The following is an 18814-nucleotide window of genomic DNA, read 5'->3' as shown; positions in this document are numbered from 1 at the left end:
GGTATTCCCACAGACGGTGCCAATTTTACGAGAAAGAAATAAACCTTCTTGTATAAGCCTGTTGATCAAGTTTACGCTCCTCCGTACGTCGTCGCTTTATTCCCTAAAAACATAAACGTGAGCTAGCCGGCGGGTGTGTGCCGAATACCTCTCCGATGCCTAAGTCAGCAAAAATAGACAAATAGACAAAGCTCTGTGTATTCGAGAATCAAAGTTGTGTTACCTCTCCATAGGTGATGTTGTGAGCTTTTATAGGTTCCACGTGGCATAATCCTAGTAGGACTCTTACTCCTCCATATATTGTCCTTCTAGGAGTCATACTCCTGAAAGATAATACTTATCCTTCAACACCCTCCTCATTGCTTAAACCAAGTGAGATGGTTTTACCATGGTCGGACTCCAATATGACCGAGGTAAGTATGGCCATGCTAAGCTGTAGACTAGACCGAGCTAACTTTAGCTCGGCTCTTCCCTTCACTGCTCTTACCCCGGTTTTTCCCAGTGCTTAACCATGGTATGTTTCGACCAGAATAACCAATAACGTGGTCCCGACCGGGATAACTTTGTGTGTGACAACCGAGCTTACCGTAAACTCTCTGGGACCGGAGTAACTTCAAGCCTCCTTTGGACCGGAGTAGCTTTATGGCCTTTTTACTCAGCCCTTCATACTGTGGCCATAACGACCTATTACCCAGCTCGGCCCAATTTTCATATAAATTACCCTCTCACTTATTATTTTAGAGATTTTGTCCAAAAAAGAATTTGGCAGTTGGAATACCGACATTAAGTATACCAGTATCAAATGTAGCACATGTCTAACCAAAACACCTCTTCTACAAAATTTAACATCTTACATTTCCACCTTTGTAACTTGCTTTTTATTTTCTCTAAAATTGAATTGAAAATAACTCCTCTTGATCTTCCCAAAAAACCCAAATTCGCTCCTAAATAAATGCCGGAATGGACCCTAGCTTTAACACACAAAATTGATTGGAGGCTCTGTTTATCAGATTCCAACGGTGCCGTTTGGTAACACTTACGTTTTCAGTTTATATTTACAAAAATTTAAAAAACTCAAATAAAAACTTGTTTGGTAAATTTTTAATTTATAAATCAGTGGTTTCAGTTTATAAATTTGGCCAAAAAATGTAAACTCAAAAAATGAGTTTACGTTTTGAGTTTTTTTTTTACCACCCAACATTAGCCACCACCCGCCACTATTTTTCACCACCGTCTTCCGCCACCACCACCCACCCCCCACCACCACCCGCCACCCACCTGCCACTCACTCGCCACTACCAACCACCCCCTGCCACCACCACCACCACCACCCACCTGCCACCCATCCGCCACCACTACCCACCACCCACCACCCACCACCACCACCACCACCACCCACCACCAACCTGCCACCCACCCGCTACCACCCACCACTACCAGCCACCCATCCGCCACCACCAACCACCACTTACCTGCCATCACCACCCACCACCCGCCGCCACCACCACCCACTCACCACTAGCCACCACCAGCCACCGTTACCCACTCACCTACCACCACCACTCACCACCCACCTGCCACCACCATCTACCACCCACCACCACCAGCCACCACCCACCTGCTACCACCATCCACCCACCCGTCACCGCTTTCCATCATCGTTTTCAGCCACCACCACCCGCCACTTGCCACCACTTTCCACCACTGTCTTCCGCCACCACCACCCGCCCGCCACCACCCATCACCATCCGCCATCCACCACCCACCTGCCCCCACCATCCACCCACCCGTCACGCTTTCCACCACCGTCTTCCGCCACTACCACCCGCCACTTGCCACCGTCTTCCGCCGCCACCACCCACTCACGCGCCACTTGCCACCACTTTTCACCACCGTCTTCTGCCACCGTCACCCACCACCTACCACCATTTTCCACCACTATCTTCTGCCACCACCACTCGCCATCATTTTCTACCACCGTCTTCCGCCGCCACCACTCGTCACCACCCACCACTTGTCATTTCTCACTCTTTTTTATATTTTTAAATTTTTTTAAACATTTTGTCTAAACCAAACGCGTTTGTAGTTTATGTTTTTCTAAAAATAAAAAAAAATAAATTTATAAAATTTTTATAAATATAAATTAAAAATGTAAACGTTACCAAACAGGCCCAACATATTTGAGCTAAGAAAAAAATTCAGATTTTCGGTAATTAAAGTGGTACAAAGTGGTCAAAAGATGGTACAAAGTGGTCAAAGTGCTTCAGGATCACATTACCATAAAATATTTTACATTAAATTTTTTATTAAAAAAATCTAAATAATATGTATATGTTGATGCACATAATCATTTATCTTATATTTAAATTTCATTATGTAAAAGTTTTTTATATTTATAACACAACTTTAATTTTAATATTTAATTATTATATTCACATAGCTGTGATATTAATACTGTAATTCCAAAATAATTGGGGTGACCTAGAGACCGCAGGGGAGGCCAAAATGTTAAAATAAGGAAGAAGGGATTATAAAAAAAGCAACCATACAAATCCTTATCCACCCAAAACAATATATATATATATAAATCCAAAATTATTTTTCTAAAATTTATTAAAAAATGAGAATCAATGGTTTAAATTTATTTGAATCACGAACCTCGTATTTTATCAATTCAAAACAGATTATTTTATTAATTTTTTAGTTTTTTTGGTTAAAATATAAGATAAAAAAAAATTAATATATTTGGAATGATATTTTAATTTTTTTATGAAAAGATGTGAAAAAATAGAGAAAAAATGTAATTTTTAATTTTTTTGGGTATAATTTGTTAATTTTTTGATTTTTTAAATAATTTTTTAACTTTTAAACTAAAAAGTGATATTCCCAAACGAAGTCAATTTTGAGTCCCTAGCTTTTTGATTATAAAAATAACAGTTCAATGGCTATTGATTCAAACTCTAACAAAGGTTTAGCTTTGGACTTTTTCTGACTTTTTTTAATAATTTTTAAATTTTTAGATTAAAAAGTGATATTTTCAAACAAGATCAGTTTTGAGTCCCTCACTTTTTGATTATAAAAACACAGTTCAATGACTATTGATTCAAACTCGAGCAAAGGTTTACCTTTGGGCTTGTGCTACCGAATTCTCAGCTCTCTCTCTCTCTCTCTCTCTCTCTATAGCTCCTCTGCAAGACTGCAATGTACATGTATATATGTATTTCCTCTTACATCATTTCTATTTTCAGTCTCTCTCTTCTACACACATACACACATTCACATTGTCTTAATTATGGGAGAATGTTAGTATGTTACGTTAACACAATCAATTATTGGATACATTTTTATAAACTTTAATGCTAAACCTTTCCTTTTTTAGTACTAAAAATAGACTAAAATATTATATATATATATATATATATATATTGGGTACATTAAGAACATCACTATCTTCTTCTTTTTTTTTAGATAATCGGGTGTCTGGACCAACTTAAGAACATCACTATCATTATTTATCTACGAGGTATGTTGACTTCTAATTTGTGCCTTCATTCTTTTTTTTCTTTTTTGTGTGGAAATTTTAGACTAAAAAGACAATGGCTTGTAACTCAAGTTCGTGATTTGAATGTGTTGAGTTTTAATTTTTATTGTTGTATTTTAATTTTGGTACATTAGCTGGGAAATAGAGAATTGAAGTTATAACCTATAAGTGAGATCTGCAAGTTATGGCTCATCGAGTTATTGGCTTCGTCGGTAATTTGGAGCATTTTTTTTATTTAAATTATTGACCAATTTTGTTGTTGTTGTTGTTGTTTTTTTTTTTTTTTTTTTTTTTTGAATAAAAAAAAAAATACTTTCTTTGATCTCATTAACTTATTCTCTTCTCTTTTCTATTTCTCTTTCTCTTTCTCGCTGTCTAACATTTCTCCAAAACACTTCATTGTCATTCACTAGTCACCACCTTTGATCTACATTCTATTGTCGTCGATCCACCACTATTGTTTACCAACCATCTCCATTGTTATCGATTTACAATCCACTATCACCGATTATACTCAGCCATATACTCTAGTGTCCCTAATCCACCATTTTAGTTCTCGATCTACACTAACGTAATTGTTTCAATGGTGAAATTGACTCTAACAAATTCAATTTTCTAAAAATTGAACTTTTTATTTTTTGTGTTTTTTTATTTTAGTGAATTTTTTAATATTTTAAACAAATTTTTTACTTTTTAGATACACTTAATATAAATACAATTAAAAAAATAATATTTGTGAATTTTTTTTAAAAAAAATTCATTAAATACCAAAAATTCAAAAATTAAGTATATTTTCGTATTCTTGTCTATTTATTAATTTTTTTTAAATAATTTTTTTACAAATATTTTATTTTTTAGACACATCTAGATTAGGTGTATATAAAAAGAAAAAAATATATATTAAAATATTAAAAAAATTATTAAAATTAAAAAGATACGAAAAACAAGTAACTTAATTTTCAAAAAATTAGAATTAAACAAGATTTGTTTTCCAGATTTCGCCCACCTTTCAATTTCTTTTGCTTTTTGTCTTTTTGTTTCTCAAACCATATTTGCTACAAATTCATTTATCAGTGATATGGTGCTTTGTAAGTCAGTGTGAGTGCAAATAGGTGAACCAAATTTGTCGCTTGTAATTTATTTAACAAATTGAAGGGATAAATTTATTACTGAATTTTTTGGATAAATCTCAATAAAAATTACAACAGTGATTGGTATCACTAATTTTACACCACTAAACCAGCTCTAATGAATTGGAAAATCAAAAAAAATATATATATAAGAATAAAACATCTCAGCATGTGAGACCTATACCAACATTAGAACTATTAAGTCATGTTTGTTTGGGCGGACTGGATTAGCATTCCCATGACTAATAGTCCTAGGACTACGAATCCGTTGGATTATGTATCCTATCTTAACTAATAGTCAAGTTTAAAATAATTAGTACGTACTTCAATTGTTTAACTAAGCACCAGATTAATAATTTTATTAGACTATTAGTCAAATCCCAAGCTCATATCCACCCAAACAAACATATACTCTTCATTTAGTCTCAACCATTTTTCTAAAAATTAATCAGACTAGACTTTGTTGCTTCTTTTGTGTGCGTGTGTGAAAACAAGTGATTGAGTGGATCCTCCTAAGCCTTTGGTGCAAGCTTTGAGCTGAGCTCTGTCTCTTTGCTTAGTTTTGTTCCCCCCCCTCTCTCTCTCTCTCTCTCTCTCTCTACGTGGCTCTTTCTTTTTCTCAAACTGGACATGCGCTCTATGTTTCTTTTCTTTGTTTTATGAATCCGACCAATAAATTTGTCAGTGATAAATACACAGAAGAAGAGGTGCATTCAGTCGGAGCACATGATGACCAAGGGGTCACGTGCCCCTTCTGGAATTTTTTTTTTATTATATATGTATATAAATAAAATTTTAAATAAAAATAATATTTAAAATAAAATGTTAAGAGCATTTTTAAATTTATAAAAATAATAGTGATTGTTTTATTGAAAATAAAATGATTCCAACAAATTATATTTTTATGTATGAAAATTTTGTAAAAAAATCTCAGCATAAAGATAATATCCATCATTATTGACATAGAAATATAATTAATCTTATTATATATATGTAAAAATTACTAGAGTGTTAGTTATATTTGCATGTAAAGTTCACCCTTCATATATTGCTTTATTATTGGTTGGTGATATCATATGTCAATAATGATGTAATATCACTATTATATGAAATTTTTGCTCAAATTTTGTAAAAATTTATTTTATCTTACCATTATATAATTTATTTTAAGACTTAAATATATGAATTTTTTATATTGTCCATGATATACTAGTTACACACAATACTTTTTTTTTCGATTTTATTCAAAATTAATTGTAAAATTTTATGTGAAATATTTTTGTAATAATTTATTTAAGTTTTTATACTTAATATTAATTCAAAACTTATTATTATATTCTTGTTGTTGGTTATGGAAAAAAAATTCAAGTTGTAATCAATAAGTGCCCCTTCTGATTTAGTTTTCTAACTTCTCCACTGAATAAATTCTTGTGTTGATTTGTAACAATAAAGATTGAGAGATACCAATTTTTGGTAAGACATTTCCTTTTTTATATTCTTCTTCATTTTATTTTATGTTTTTTTATACCCTTTCTCTTGTCATTATCAAATCTAAAAAAATAGATATTGTTTTCGTCGGAAAATAATCTAAGGAATATTGTAAAAACTATCATCGAAAGTCAAAAATGGTCATCTTGGACATTGACATTAGTCTTAGAGTATCTTCAACGGTGCATCAAATTTGAGTACAATGTTCATTTTGTCATGACCCAAACAAGCCCTTATAGGTTAACATTGTAATCGGCCAATAATCTGACATTATCAAAGGCCTTCCTATACAAATCACATTAACTCATAAGAAAATGAAAGTAATTGTGCCACGTATTTTGGGACCATTACAGATTTCATATCAAGTGCTCCAACATAGGTTTTTGAAACTTCATCAGAACACTAGTCGACCGGACGGATGTCCGACCAGTCGATCAGTCAGTGTAAATTTTGCATAAATTTTTGCCTTGAGGTGGTCATTCGAGGGCTTGATTGGCCAGAGTAAATTTTTTACAAATTTTTGCCTTGAAGTGGTCATTCGAGGAGACATCCGGTGGTGAAAATCCAAGACTGTGAATAATAATTTGATGAAAGGCACATTCATCCTCAATTTGATGGAAGATTTGAGAAATCAAGGATTTGACAAAAGATTTGGTGAACCATTGGAGCAGTAAAAAATAAGTATTTTCATCAAATTTAATTTTGATAAAACATTTGATGAACCATTGGAGATGTTCTTATAAGTGAGGGAGACCATTTTAGAAAGAGCATTCACCTTATTTGGTTCCAATATTTTGAATTCAATTTTTAAAAAATTAAGTTTTTTATTTTTCGTATTTTTTTAATTTTTAGTGAATTTTTTAATATTTTAAGTAATTTTTTTTTACTTTTTAGATGCACCTAACCTAGATGTACCTAAAAAATAAAATATTTATAATTTTTTTTTAAAAAAAAATCAATAAATACACAATAATACAAAAATGTACTAAATTTTTATATATTTATATATTTTTGATATTTATTTAAATATTTTTTTCACAAATATTACACTTTTTTGTAATTATATTTATATTAAGTGTATCTAAAAAGTAAAAAAAGAATTCTTAAAATATTAGAAAAATTCACTAAAAATAAAAACATGAAAAATAAAAACTCAATTTTTAGAAAATTAAATTCAAGAAATTAGAACAAAAAATTAGATTCAATTTTCAAGCCCAGTAATGTAGCAATTAATTAGGATATTAAAGGTAATACTCTCTCTGTCATATCTTTTCTAATTATCAATCAATCATATCACTTATACATCATTAAATTTATAAAATGGATCAGACTAGTATCATTTTTCTTTTAGAAATATTGATATAAATAAATAAATAAATTGGCAAAACATATAGACTACCCTAGTTGTCAGTCCGACTGAGCTGGATGGCCCGGACCCACGTCAATTAAGGGGCTCATTCAACATAAAGTGATTAACCACGGCAACAACCCTCTCCCGCGCTAAAAAAAGAAAAAGAAAAACCGTCTTGGCGCTCTCTCTCTCAAACACACTTTCATGGCGATTAAATTGGCTCTCCCTCCTCTTTCAATACCAAGCCTTCTTCCAAGAATAGCACCTAAACCAGAACAAGCCCACCTAAAGCACTCATCTCCTCCCTTATTCAGAATGCGACGTCGTGACATCGGCAAAAACAGAAAAGCAATCAAAGGGTCTTCTGAGTTTAGACAACAGGAGGGGAGGCTGGGTTTCTAAGATTCTTCTACGTTAATACTAGACACTAGTATTAATTGGATGGTGTGTGTTCATATTTAAATTTTCTTCTTTTTTTCTTTTTTTTAAAAACAAAAAAACAGTTAATATGCCAATAATTAGATTACAATGTAGGTGAATGTTCTAAAATCTCACTTAACTTAGCACCTAATTGCCCTCTCATGACCACATGTTGATAATAGTTGGTTTGTACATAATATGTAATTATGTATTAACTAATTATATAAGTGTACAAATATGTATATAAAAATGTAGGCCTGGGTTGTAACGCCCCAGATAATTTACCACAACCAAACACATTCACCGAGGGTCAACCAATATTGAAAAGTGCAGAGAGAATAAATCCATAATAACGTTAATAAATCTATAATAACATTAATAAAATTTCATGACTATCTCTTTCCCATTGAACTATTTCAGTGATTACATCATTGTTTGTTTACATCTATCAACAAAATAATAATAGTTCAAAAGATAAGAGATATTGTAAAGGAAGAGCCGAAAGGACAAACATCTTTTCAAGGAGTGTCCGTGAATACACAAAAATGGAAGTCTAAATTCCCAAACAAGAATAGCCTGAGTGAGGCTTAACACAAAACATCAAAAGAGAGCTTCCGTACCCCGTCCAAAAATTTTCTCGAAGTCAATCATTTAGGTGACACATCCACTTCATTTCCTGAAAGATGGTTAGTTTTTGGGGTGAGCTAGTGCCCAATAAGAAATACATTTAACAAGTTACATAAATAATTGAAATGCATATGATCATGGCATGCACTTGTAAGGATAAAATTCACACTTTCTCTTTTAAAAACCAAAAATGTTCAATGCATGATTTCCATTCAAAGTCTCATCTACAACCATGGAGTGGTAAATATGCTATGACACCCCAACTAAGAGCCACAAAACCAACATACATATATAGATTTATATACATAAAATATTCCCACATTTGCCGACTCTAAAAACGGCGGGGTGATGGACACCCAAAACCTTTCTCTCCCTATACTTTCGCCAACTCCTGAAACGGCGGGCTTGTGGACACCGAAAATCAAGTTTTTCCACATTTGCTAACTCTATAAATGGCAAGCTCGTTGACACCCAAAAACATTTCCCACATTCGTTTGGCGATATCCACAGACAGAGCAATTAGGCACCTTGACTCCTTGCGCGGGTACCAAATACAATATACAACTCAATTCCCAAAACCCAACTCAATTACCCGGACTCATACACCATTTACCCCCTTAGACATCTTCCAAACATCCAGAAGATGGTGAAATCATATGAGAATTTATGATGCACGTGATTCATGAGTTTTCAAATAAATTTTCCTTAAGGTTGATTCCATCCACAATAACATTAATAATATCAACAACCAAGAGATTTCTCAAATCTCGCAATTTCCACAATCTCAATATTCCTCTATTTTACTACATATAACCAAGAAAATTCGATGATCTCATTTCTCAACACCATTTCCATAATCATTCACCCAATTTCAAGATTTAAGAGTCAATTTGACCAAACCCATTATTAAATTAAATTTGAAAGCTAAGGTTCTTGGAAAAATTGGGGCTTTCCCCTTCTTTACACATAAAGAGTCAATATTCACCATTTTTAACTATAATCAAGAAGGATATGCATAAACTTCTTCAAAACATGGAGGAAAACCCATTTTTATTCAACAAACACACTTTATATCACAAAATCATCTCATACATTACTATAACTAAGAAAATATCACATACATATCTCAAATCATAAATATATCAAGTTAAAAGTACCTCTACCTCAATATTGATGGGAAAAAGGTGAATTCCCAACTTTAAACTCAAAGAATTGAGAAAACAATCGGTAGTACTTTTAGTCTAGGCTTGTTCTTCAACCCCCTTTGAAGATCTAAGGTGGATCTTGGCAGAAATTAAGAGAAATCAAGTGTTTAGGGCTAGGGTTTTGGAGGAAGGGTGCTAGAGAGAGAAAAGAGTTGGAGAAAGTGAGAAAAATGAGTGTTTGATCGACTTTTAAGTAAGATATCCCAACTAGACTACTCGATTGAACTTTTCACCACTTGAGCGGTAAACGTAAGGTTCCAAAAGTTTTGTAGAGCTATAGTGAAAATACTGGGAGCCAGGATTCTATGCTCGAGCGGCCACTCCATCGCTTAAGTGGTCTCGATGCAAACGTACAAGATACTGAGAGTTGCACATCTACGCTCGAGCGACCAAATGACCTCTCGAGCGGTCACCCAAAACAAACTGTTACATGGGTCAAGTGGGGTTTGTACTGACAGAAGAGAGAGATTGATAAAGAGAGAAGTGAAAATCCTACGTGATTTGTGATTAGATCAAGATTAACTTATTCCAAAACCCAATAAATTCAAAAACTCTCAACCTAAAATCATCAAACACTTACGAGAGTGATTTTAGTTTGTTTGTTTTTGAGAATAAACAATAAATCGACACAAACGATTTTTTACGTGGAAAAAACCACAATTGAAGAACCTTCAATTGTAATAAAAAACCACGGGCGAAACGCCACTATCAATCCACTATTGAAGAACAAAAAGATTACAAAGATACAATACAAATTACCCAACCCAGTCAATTTGTCTCTGAATCTTCTGTAACTCTTTTCACCACACCTTCGTCACGGAATTGATCCTGAAGTTGATTCCACACCACAACTCCATTTGTCGAATTAACGACTACGTAGAATCAAACGCCTTTTGAATTCTACGCTTTAATCTTCGGAATCCACCGAAGAGAACTTTCTTGTACCTTAAGAAGCAACCTCCTTGATGTATGAATCTCAATGCATAAGTTCAGAACTCTCTCAAGAACATCAAGGAAAACTATCAAAAATCTCCAAAGAAAACTTTAAACACAACCCTAGTTTGTTTAGATCAGATCTAGGAAAACGTCCTTCACAAAAACACCCTTAACAGCTTTAAATAGAAATCTGAATCCGCGATCTCCGCTCGAGCTCACCACAGCCCGCTCGAGCGGACTGACCAAAAACGGCGTGTGAATAAGCTGAGATGCGCTCGAGCGTATGATAATCTGCTCGAGCGTAAAATCACACCCACCAGTATTTGTGCTTGCCCTGTCAAAATACTGAGACCTGCTAATCTACGCTCGAGCTCAAAAGTCTCCGCTCGAGCGGACAGTACGAAAACACAAAAAAAACTTTTGAATCAACACAAGGTTTTGTCTCCGCATTTGACAACATAGGGACCTAACAATCTCCCCCTTTGTCAATTCCCGGACAAAACCATTCTAAACATTATTCCTCACACACACGCACTAAAACAGTTACAAAACAAATAAACAAAACAATCTTTTAAAACCCGCAAACACACAACTAGAAAAAAACTTCATTCATTCAACTTCATCCACTTAGGCGCGTGTTCCATGAGCCTGAAAAAGAACATCCAAACACAAACCAACCAAAAACAGGTGGAACTGGATTAAATAACCATTAAGCCAAGCATAAGCAACCAGTATCCATCCATCCATAAACATATATCCATCCATAAACATATATCCATAGTATAACCAGAAAAAAAAACTATATAAAATCCAACTGTACCAAGGAAGGATAACCAGAGAACAACTGTACCAACAAAAAATGGAATCATAAAAAGCTGTGTAATCAAAAAATCAACTGTACCCATCAAAAGACCAGAAACCCATCAAAAACCCATCAAGAGACCAGCAACATCACTCCCCCTTTTTGGCCGGGAATGAAGAAAGCAAGAAATCAAGCACCAGGTGGAGGAGGGGCCGGCTGAAGCGTCAGTAAGGAAATGATGTGGTCCAGCTGCGAAGTAGTGTGAGCGGCAGTCTGCTCTAGTTGACCAAGACGACCATCAAAGGCGTCAAAACGAGCATCAAGAAAGTCTAACCTCCGGGTCATAGCCTCCTCAAAGTGCCGAAGCTGATCAGAAAAAGAGCTAGGGGGAACAGGAGCCTCATCATCATCACCGGCTGCGGCGGCATCAAACTCAGCCTCTTCAGCAAGACCAGCAGCAACTCCTGTAGAAGGACCAACCCGGGATGACTCCCCCTTAATATGGGCCCGACTTTGAGACACAATTTTCTTGGTAAAAGGGCGAGAAGGAGAGGCAAACTCATCATCTTCTAGAATAGGGGTCCCAAGGTTAGACAAAATTCGGTTGATCAAGCAACCGTAGGGAAGGCCAAGTTTTTTATGCCCATGAGCACTGATCATCTTTCTGATAATAAGAGAGGCGAGATCAATAGACCGGTGACGGGCAATACAGGACAAAATGAATCCTTGGTCTTGTTTGACCTCGGAGGAGTGTGTAGTGACAATGATGTTGGCACAGACAATCAGATTAAGCAGTCGGAACTCCGGAAGAAGTTCAAACTGTTTAATCAAACCGCCTTTAGGCCAATGACGGGCAACACCACACAGTTCCAAAGCCACATCATCAAAGTTACAAGTACGACGATCAGGAACAGGGAAAGGATAGTATTGGGGAAAGACTTGCTCAATCTGAAGGAGTTGGCGAATCAAAGCAGGGGTGACAGAAATGGATTTTGACCTAACCCATGTAGTGAAAGATGGCTCATAATCCCGAATACCCTCCATATTACAATAGAATTCTCGAACCCAATCGAGATTCTGACGCCCAGAAAACAATAAAACAAGGTCACCACCTAGAGGGTCGAACAATGGACGAATTTGGATGGACTCAAATGTATCAGGTTGAACATTCTGTTCTAAATGAACTGTGCGAGTCACAAAAGATTTGTGGAAGGACTTGGATTGTGTGGCCGACTGAAACCTATCAGGGTTATAGGTAGGGCGAGAAACGGTGGCCTTTCGGCGTTTAGGAGCAGGAGCAGACATACCGAAGAAGACACTATTACACCCAACAAACCAATAAACCCAAAACCCAAACCACACCAAAACAAAACCAAAACAAATCATTAGTTCAATAATCAAATTAAAAAACAGGGCATGAAATTCTCAGTATACAATGCAACAGATCAAGCATGAACAAATAGGAGATAATCAAATTAAGTATGAATCATGAGAAAATCAATGCCAAGAATTCAAGACCAGATCCATACGCACGCACAGTGACCTCAACAGAGATAAACATACATGAAAGCAGCCCATACAGCGACAAGACAGCAGAAACACAGATAAACCCGAATACCACAGACACAATAAAGAAAACACCCATAAAAAAATTAGACAAGAGGACGAGGAAAAAGTGTGGGAGAGAGAGGTTCACAAACGACACACAAAACCCACAAAATCACAAACCCAACAACCACTAGAACCAAATAGAACAAAAAACAATGAAAATAAAAGAGGGTAAAACTTACCAAGGAGCAAATCGGTGGGTAGGATGATGGATGTGAGGGAAAAACGACCACAATGCAGCCACAAAACAAACCCTAGATCGAGAAAAAGAAACAGGGAAAAAAAACTAACTTGAGAAGTCGAGAGAGGAAGTTAAGTATGAAACTGGTCCGCTCGAGCGTACTAATGACCGCTCGAGCGTACCACAAAGCAAGCAGACTCTCGCGCGAGCGTGCAAAGGGACGCTCGAGCTAAAAAAAAACAACTCTCAGAACTGCCAAAACACGAACAAACTGCTGCAAGAGTGAAAAACGCGCTCGAGCGTAAAACATTCCGCTCGAGCGGAACGAACCCCCCCTTTTTTTTTCTTTTTTTTTTTGTAAATAACAAAACACACCTAAGAAAGTCCTGTAACAAGCAAGGAGAGCAAGTGAGACTAAACCACAAAGACAAGAAAATCCATCAAATGATGAGTCCTGCAAATTTTGAGAAAAGAGATGAAACACCAGCTCATGAACAACACAGATAGTATGAAATCAAAGCCACACGCATCATGAGAATGCATAACTCAAAAACACACATGAGAGCTCATATAAAAATGTGTGTGTGTGCAATCCTTGAGAGCCACAAAGCTAGAGTTAATCCTAGTAGTGATCGGATGGCTGGACCTCCGACACGAGTAACTAACTATCACAGAGAAAAGTCAAACCACTAGGAATCACGGGGTATTTGTTAAGTAAATGTGGAAGCTCCCCCTTAGATTTTTTTTTTTTTTTTTTTTTTTTTGTGTGTGCACTCACTGGTGGCATGCACGCTCAAGAGTATGGATTCCAACCAGAGAAGAATGAAGTCAAAATGATGGCCTGGTTGGTGCCTCTGAGGTAGCCTTTTCCTAATGCCCGGAGATCATGTACTGAGGGAGAAACCATGGAAGTGAACTAAGGCGGTAGATGGTTAAGAGACTTAACATCACCCATGATGTACTAGTATGGGTCAATTTCTCCGTAAAAGTACAAGAAACACTGTCAGTGGTCCATAGAGAACTTTGATCACTTATGCGGAAACCCCTGCAACAGTTTAGCTCAAGAATGTGTACAGAATGAGATCACGAAGTAAATGAGTATGGGCATTCAGCATGAGCTATGAACTAAGATGTGAAACAAATCTTGTAAGAAACATGAGCAGTGTTCATTTAATATTTTGATGCAAAAGATACCAGGACTCAATCACAATGAGATTAACACATCTAAGAATAGTAAGTCAGCCACTCACACTCACCTCACGACCACAGGAACCAATCTAGTTACTGAGCATTACACCTAAGGTCTTTCTAAGAAACTCAAATCGAAGAAGATCAAGGGGTTTTGTAAAAATATCAGCTTTTTGATGCTCAGTAGGGATATGTTCCAAAACAACAATGCCTTCATCCACTAACTCTCGAATAAGATGATGACGGATGTCAATATGTTTGGTGCGAGAGTGTTGGACTGGATTTTTTGAAATGTTTATGGCACTTGTGTTATCACAAAAAAGAGTGAGGGTATTCAGTTCTATTCCATAATCATAAAGCATTTGCTTCATCCACAACATTTGTGCACAACAACTCCCTGCAGCAATGTACTCAGCCTCAGCAGTGGAAAGCGAGATGGCATTCTGCTTTTTACTATGCCAAGAAACCAAATTATTCCCAAGGCAAAAACACCCCCCGGAGGTACTTTTCCTATCATCAGCACACCCTGCCCAGTCGGCATCAGAAAAACCAGTAATTTCGGCTGTAGTATCAGTGGAAAACCAAACCCCATACCCCAAGGCCCCATTAACATACTTGATGATGCGTTTTACCGCAAGAAGGTGCGACTCTTTAGGACTGGCTTGGTGACGAGCACAAACACCGACACTGAAAGAAATATCAGGACGACTGGCTGTGAGATACAAAAGACTCCCTATCATACTCCTATAAAGGGTAGGATCAACATCAATACCAGAGGAATCTTTGGAGAGGTGAAGACTGGTGCTCATGGGAGTGCGTGCATGTTTGGCAGACTCAAGACCAAACTTAGACACAAGATTTTTCGCATACTTAGACTGAGATACAAATATACCCATAGGAGACTGTTTAATTTGAAGACCCAAAAAATAAGACAACTCTCCCATCATGCTCATCTCAAACTCATGTGTCATGCAATCCGAAAAATATTTCACAAGATGTTCAGCAGTGGATCCAAACACAATATCATCAACATAAATCTGAGCAACAAGAATATGAGACTTAGTATGTTTCACAAATAAAGTCTTATCCACACTACCCCTTTGAAAATCATTGTCAAGAAGAAATGTAGTAAGTCTATCATACCAAGCTCGAGGGGCTTGTTTCAATCCATACAAAGCCTTGTCTAACTTGTAGACATGATTAGGACATTTAGGGTCCTCAAACCCTTTTGGTTGCTCAACATATGCCTCTTCTCTCAAGTACCCATTCAAAAAGGCACTTTTCACATCCATTTGAAACAATTTAAAGCCAAGAAAACATGCAACACCAAGCAAAATACGAATAGATTCGAGACGTGCAACTGGGGAAAACGTCTCATCATAGTCAACACCCTCTACTTGTGTGTAGCCTTGAGCAACTAACCTAGCTTTGTTCCTAACAACTGTACCATTCTCATCAGATTTATTTTTAAAGATCCACTTGGTACCTATCACATTCATGTCTCTAGGTCTGGGAACTAGAGTCCAAACTTTGTTACGTTCAAATTGACCTAATTCTTCATGCATAGCATTGACCCAACTATCATCTAGCAAGGCTTCTTTAAAATTCTTAGGTTCAATTAATGAAACATAACACATATGTGATACCTCATCCCGAATCTGTCTTCGGGTTTTCATTCAATCCGAGACACTTCCAATCACCTGTTGAGCTGGATGATTCAGTTTCACCCTAGCTGATGGTTTAAGCTCAGGACTTGCGGTGACAGGGGCAACAGGAGTGATGTCCCTTGGAGCACTCTTTGGGCTTGACCTTACCTGCGAAGATGGTTCTGTAACCATTTCTTGTGATGGGTCCGCACCTTCTCCTTGATTTTGTGATTCCGTGTCCAAGATTGGAGACTCATCATTATCATCCTCATTTGTTGCTGGAGTAGGTGCACCTGTGTCATCTATAACCACATTGATAGATTCCATTAAAGATGAAGTTCGCAGGTTATAGACTCTAAAAGCTCTACTAGTGGTTGAATACCCTAGAAAAATACCTTCATCACTTCGGGAGTCAAATTTGCCCAAAGGCTCTCTATCTTTGAAGATGTAACACTTACTCCCAAAAGTTTTGAAGTATTTTACATTAGGTTTCAAACCCTTCCACAATTCATATGGAGTTTGTAAAGTGCCGGGCCTTAGATACACGCGATTTATGACATAAACAGCAGTATTTAAGGCTTCAGCCCAAAACTTAGGAGGAAGTTTCTTACTAAGGAGCATGACCCTAGCCATTTCTTGAACAACCCTGTTCTTCCTCTCAACAACTCCATTTTGTTGTGGAGTAATAGGAGCAGAAAATTCATGCTTGATTCCATGCATATCACAAAAATCCGAAAACGAACTATTTTCAAATTCACGACCATGATCAGTTCGGATTCTTATGATACGCCCAATGGAAACACCCTGTTCATTTTGGATTTTAGGGACTAAGGCCTGGAAAACATCAAACGTATCAGATTTTTCCCTTAAAAAATTTACCCACGAAAATCGAGTAAAATCATCAACAGTTAAAAAAATGTATCTTTTACCTCCGATGCTTTCAGTGCGAGTAGGACCCATTAAATCCATGTGAACCAATTCAAGAGGACGTTTGGTTGTAAAGCTGTTCACCTTTTTATGAGGAGCACGGGTTTGCTTGCCAAGCTGACATGGTCCACACACATGGCTCAAATTCTTACCTAGTTTAGGTATTCCCCTCATAAGCTCTTTGTTGGCTATCTTAGTTAGGTCATTGAAATTCATGTGACCTAATCTTTGATGCCACAAATCAATGTTACTAATGATGGCAGAGTGACAAGTGAGATCATTAGTAGTAACAATCCCATAGCAGTTATCAGATGTGCGAACCCCATGTAAGATAGTATTTCCTTTTTTATCCAAAATTTCACATTTAATTTTTGAAAACAAGACTTCATGATGGGAATCACACATTTGACTAATGCTTAAAAGATTTGCTTTAAGACCATCAACTAGTAGAACATTATCTAGCTTGGGAAGACCAGTAACACTGATAGAGCCCTTACCAATGACTCTCGAAGTGCCGCCATCTCCAAACGTAACAATTCCTCCTTCATATTTTTCAAGGGAGGTGAAGTAGGATTTGTTACCGGACATATGACGAGAACACCCACTATCAAGATACCACATGTGTGAATCACGTGCTTTTAGAGCAGTGTGAGCAACAAAACAAGTCAAATCCTTTTTTCTAATCCAAATCTTTTTAGTCTTGGTGTTCAGCCTAGACATGTAAGGTTGTCTCCTAACCAAAAAAGTATTAGAATTTCTACCCTTTTGAGACACCTTACCAAACAGTTCAAAACAGTAAGGACGAATGTGGCCAAACCTACCACAGTGATGACAAATAAAAACCGGTTTTACCTCCTTTTTGTTGATTTTACCAGCTTTAGGTAGACGGAGAGAGAGATCAGTCTGGTCTACCTTCAATTTTCCCTTTGCTTGAATCTTCTTGTCATGTGAAGTAGAGGCCTGACCCTTGTGAGCTGTTGCACCATAGCCTAACCCGCTTTTGTCGCAACCCATTGTTGAGACCCGAGGATGTCTTCTAAAGATTTGGAACCTTTGTTCCACATGGCAATAGTGGCTCTAGCAACCCGAAGCTCTTCATCCTTTTGACCGACTATCTCTTCCAATCTGGCTTGTGACAGCTCAAGACTTTTAAGCTTTTCTTCATATGTGGAATACACCTTCAGAAGTTCATTCCTTTCAGTTTCACAGGATAGTAATTTACCACATAAGTCTTGCCTGTCACTCGAGATCTTGACGATATTCTGCTTTGCTGCTACAAGTTCTTCTTTCAGCCTGACATTCTCACTCTCACATGTCTTGAGCTTGAGGGAGAGTTTGTCGTTGAGTTTGGACAAATTCAAAGATTCCTCGTACAGCTTTTCGTAGGCTTGTTGTAGTTCATCGCCATTGATCTCATCATTATCCTCAGATGTTTCATCATCCTCTTTTTGCTCTTCATTCTCCTTGACCTCATCCAGTCTAGCAACTAAGACAGGAAGGTTGCTGGATGGTAGTGAATGTGAATTTCCTCTTTCATGGAATTGGCTCAGAATTTCCCATGCCTCTTTAGCCTTTGTGCAATGAACAACCCGTTGCTGTTCTTCAGGAGAGATTGCTCCACGAATAATGATTAGGGCTCTCAGATTGCCCGGATTATCTGCACTTTCTGTATCTTCTTCAATGGCTTGCCAACCTTCTGGTTCAAAAGCTCTGAGAAACGCCCTCATTCTGATTTTCCAATACAGATAGTTAGCCCCATCAAAG

At 36.8% G+C, this 18814-nt stretch overlaps 1 protein-coding gene across 1 annotated transcript in view; it reads right to left on the bottom strand.

Moving 5' to 3' along the window:
* Window positions 1-18814, bottom strand: part of LOC145789136 (protein TPR3-like) — a 113600-nt gene that overhangs the window by 47592 nt on the left and 47194 nt on the right. The gene's annotated exons all lie outside the window — the stretch shown is intronic.

Source organism: Camellia sinensis, chromosome 13, assembly GCF_055761805.1.
Source record: "Camellia sinensis isolate YWXY chromosome 13, ASM5576180v1, whole genome shotgun sequence".
In the NCBI taxonomy this organism is placed as follows: domain Eukaryota; kingdom Viridiplantae; phylum Streptophyta; class Magnoliopsida; order Ericales; family Theaceae; genus Camellia; species Camellia sinensis.
The sequence above is the reverse complement of the archived record's forward strand: the minus strand, read 5'-3'. Positions and strand labels throughout refer to the sequence as shown.